General features: G+C 56.4%; 1 pseudogene; it reads left to right on the plus strand.

The window, feature by feature from the left end:
* The first annotated feature begins 3,119 nt into the window (after positions 1-3,119).
* Positions 3,120-4,056, plus strand: LOC142076568 (olfactory receptor 14A16-like; annotated as a pseudogene).
* The last annotated feature ends 200 nt before the right edge of the window (positions 4,057-4,256 follow it).

Raw genomic sequence — 4,256 nt, forward strand, 5'->3', positions numbered from 1 at the left:
ATCTTTGTTTCTTCTTTAACTGTGCCTGAAGCAGTGAACGCTCCTTCTGGTGCCCTTCAATGGCCTTTCAAGTTCAGAGGGAGTTTCGATCTGGAGCCTTGCTGAGCTTGGAGGATGCTGTCCTTGAAGAGCAGCTGTCCTGAGCTCTGCAACCATGTCACAGCTCTGTCTCCTCAGGAGCAGCTCCAGCTCATCCTGCCTGTGGCCCTGGCTGAGGCCATTGCTGCACGTTTGGGCTGGAGCCCTGCAGCTGTGGAAGCAGGCAAGCTCGTCCCTGCCCTAAGGAAACCTGGTCCCAAGCGCCCAAGACCCCCTGTGTGCAAAGACTTTGCTTCAGAGCAGAGACGTGGCGTGGACAACAGAGAGCTGAATGTCTTTCGAGCCCTAGGACTACAAAGCCACACTGAAATGCCTATTTCATTCAAGTGAGGATATCCCCCAGCTTGGAGAAATTAGGTCTTTGCTTGTCACCTTTCTGGGAGTCCTGTCTAATGCTGGGACAAAGAAAGGGGATTCTCATGCCCAAGTCTTTTCCTGAGAGGAGAAGTAAGTGTCTCTGCACAGCTAAGGGAGGGAAGATCAGGGATGACTTCAGGCTGTTTCCCAGCAGGTTCCCCTGGAGCTCCAGGGACCCCTCGAGGGAGCCCCGAGGGGCAGAGCAAGTGCTGCCTTGGGCTGGTCCTCTGCTGCTGAGCTGGGCTGGGCTCCTGGAAGGAGGGAGCTCCTGGCAAGTGGGCAGTGCTGCAGAGAGACAGCTCTGCCCAGGAGCAGCTCCTCTGCAAAGCGCAGCAGGGCTGAGGGCACTGCCTGCAGGCAGCGAGGGGAGGGAGCGAGGCAGAGAGAGCGTAAAGGCAGTCTGGAATGGGAGGATGCTGAGAGCTCACTGCGCGGAGAGATCTTCACAGCCCTCTACCTGGTAAGTGCCTGGGTGCAGGACAATGTAGCTGGTGTTCCTGGAGGGATATCCAAAAGCTGGTACATGCCACAGCAACTATGATCTTTCAGGAGGACTCTCACAGCTTCCCTGCTGTAGAGGAGGAGGAGGTGCTGCAGAGCAGGGCTTCCCTGCTGCACCGTCAGAAGGAGAGGGCATGACGGCTGCCTTCTCCCGGGCACTGCTCCAGGGTGTGAAGGCGTGTGTGCAGGCAGGGGTGGCCAGGGCTGTCCTTCTGAGCAGGGTCCCTGCACCCCAGGGGGCTGAGCACCAGGGCAGGGACTCTGCCGCCTGCCAGGCTCAGCACTCAGCCTGCCCGGGGAGCTCCCCACGATGCTGTGGGGAGAAGCTGTGTGTGGAAGGAGTGAGCCCCACCAGGGCAGGGTCCTTCTGCTGTCCAGAGGGTGCAGCGTGGGTCAGGGCTACTCAGGCTTCTCCATCACCCAGAGGACATTTGCAGAGGGTCATGTTAAAGATGGGTGTCGAGGTAGGGGATTACCTGAAAGGGAAGCAGTGTGTGCTTTGAGTTTTCTCCCCTGGGTTGTCTGGGTGGGCAGTGGGAGATGGGAATTGATTGCTGTGCTCTGGAGTAGGCAATGAGACCCCAGTTCTCGTTAGGACTTGCCTGAGCTGCTCCTTAGCCCCTGCACACACCGAGATGTCCCTGGGCAGTGCCCTGCTGCCAGGAGGTGTCTGCAGGGCAGAGCTGAGCACGCAGCAGGGCGGATGGGCTCTGTGAGCATGAAGAGGCAGGAGCCGTGAGGGCAGAGAAACAGGTCCTGGCCCAGAAGAGCTCCAGGCAGCAGAGCCATGGGCAGCGAGGAAGAGAGAACTGCTCCCAGAAAGGCCATGGGAGGAGAGGTTCAGGCACTTCCCTGCCATCCCCTGCAGTGCAGATGCTTTCCCTGGAGCAACCCCCTGCTCTCCTCACTCACACAGCAGAGCCTCTGCCCTTCATGACATGGACACTTGACCATGAGTTTCCTTCCCAGCAGCCTGACCACCAAAGAGGAGAAAAACTCAAGTCTCTGACTGTGTCTCCCTCCCCTGCCTCCCTTGGCAGGGGAACTTTGGCACGTTCTCCTCTTCTCCCTGCCGCCCTTGTTCTTACTGTGACACTCACTGCTGTGGGGGGGGAGGATTCAAGTGCAGCTCAGACACCAACGCTGTGTCTACTGTCATGCCCGTCTGTCCGTGGAGGAAAAGCATCCAACTCGCACCCTGTTAACGTTTGGGGCTCTGGGTACTGCAGGGTGTGCGGCTGGCACACATCTCACCCTCCTTCCAGGACACAGGAAATGTAGGAGAGTTGAGTCTTTCCTTGGGAGGTCCTGCTGGGCTGCAGGCTGCCCGCCAGTAGGGCAAAGCTCTCCCGTGGCATCTCTATGTCATGCAAGAGCCCCATGGAGAAGCCACCTCGGTGCTAAGGGCATTGAAATGCTGCTGGGTGGCTGTATGTGGGCAGCTGTAAGGAGCCCTCTGTGTCCGTGGTTGGGAGGGGAGAGCTGAGATCCTCCTCAGGTACGATGGGGTGAGGGCTTTGGAGATGTGCACTCAGAACGTGGATTCCTCTGCTCCCAGCAGTGTCCGGTTTCTTTCGGGGGAACACGCGAGTGCCCTAGTCCTCCAGCTGAAAGAGCTGCCAGCACAGGGCAGCTGAGATCAGGGCTGATGGACAGAGCGGCTGTCCTCACTCTGCACTGAGGGACAGTCCCTTTGCCTCTCAGGACCCACACAATTTCACTTGCAGTGCAGCAGAAACGCCCGGGATTTCTGCATTAGAAACTCTGCTCAGTTGTGGTGGGGCAACCAGACCAGAAGGCACAAACCAAAACCCTCACAGCTCTGCTCTGCAGGCAGGTGAATTGGCAGCGACAATGCTGAGAAGCTCTTTGATATCACGAGTGGATTTAATCTGAGATCACTCCATGTTCCTGTTTCCCTACTGCTGTGGGGCAGGACTGACTCCTCCAGAGCCCAGAGCAGAGCCTGCGGCTCCCTGGGGCACCCTCAGCCAGCACCAACCAGAGCTTGTGCAAGGGACCTGCCAAAGGTCTTCCTGAATGGAGAGAGACACTTTGGGGGTGTCCTATGAGAAATGGCTTTGATTTTGCTCAGAGAAATCTATCCTAACTTGTCACTGTCTTTTCCCTCTTGGACAGTCCCCCATGCCCAGAGGCAGCAGATGTCCAACACCAGCTCCATCACCCAGTTCCTCCTCCTGGCCTTCGCAGACACGCGGGAGCTGCAGCTCTTGCACTTCTGGCTCTTCCTGGGCATCTACCTGGCTGCCCTGCTGGGCAACAGCCTCATCATCACCGCCATAGCCTGCGACCACCGCCTCCACACCCCCATGTACTTCTTCCTCCTCAACCTATCTGTCCTTGACCTGGGCTGCATCTCCACCACTGTCCCCAAATCCATGGCCAATTCTCTCTGGGACACCAGGGCCATCTCCTACGCAGGATGTGCTGCACAGGTCTTTCTGTTTGTCTTGATGATCACGGCAGAGTATTATATTCTCACCTTCATGGCCTATGACCGCTATGTTGCCATCTGCCAACCCCTGCACTACGGGACACTCCTGGGCAGCAGAGCTTGTGTCCACATGGCAGCAGCTGCCTGGGGCATTGGGTTTCTCACTGCTCTGCTGCACACTGCCAATACATTTTCACTGCCCCTCTGCAAGGGCAATGCTGTGGACCAGTTCTTCTGTGAAATCCCCCAGATCCTCAAGCTCTCCTGCTCACACACCTACCTCAGGGAACTTGGGCTTATTGTGGTTAGTCTTTCTTTAGGTTTTGGTTTTTTTTATTTTAATTGTGCTGTCCTACGTGCAGATCTTCAGGGCTGTGCTGAGGATCCCCTCTGAGCAAGGGCGGCACAAAACCTTCTCCATGTGCCTCCCTCACCTGGCCGTGGTCTTCCTGTTTGTCAGCACTATCATATTTGCCTACCTAAAGCCTCCCTCCATCTCTTCCCCATCCCTGGATGTGGTGGTGACAGTTTTGTACGCGTTGGTACCTCCAGCAGTCAACCCCCTCATCTACAGCATGAGGAACAAGGAACTCAAGAATGCCCTGAGGAACCTGATTCGAGAAGTAGTATTTCAGCAGAAATAAGCTGCCCATCTCTCTTCACAAGGTTTCTCCAAGTGATCTCAGGAAACTTGTGTCCTTTGGGCATTGTACTGGTTATAATCGTGTTAGTTACAAAATGTTTGCTTTCATCCTCCTTCTCAAGAGGATGAAGCCAGCCTGTCTGGCCCAAAGGCCTTCTCTCCATGAGTCTATCACTGCGCTAATGCTGGCCTCCTCTGTGG

This window comes from Calonectris borealis, unplaced genomic scaffold (genome assembly GCF_964195595.1).
Source record: "Calonectris borealis unplaced genomic scaffold, bCalBor7.hap1.2 HAP1_SCAFFOLD_66, whole genome shotgun sequence".
NCBI lineage: Eukaryota > Metazoa > Chordata > Aves > Procellariiformes > Procellariidae > Calonectris > Calonectris borealis.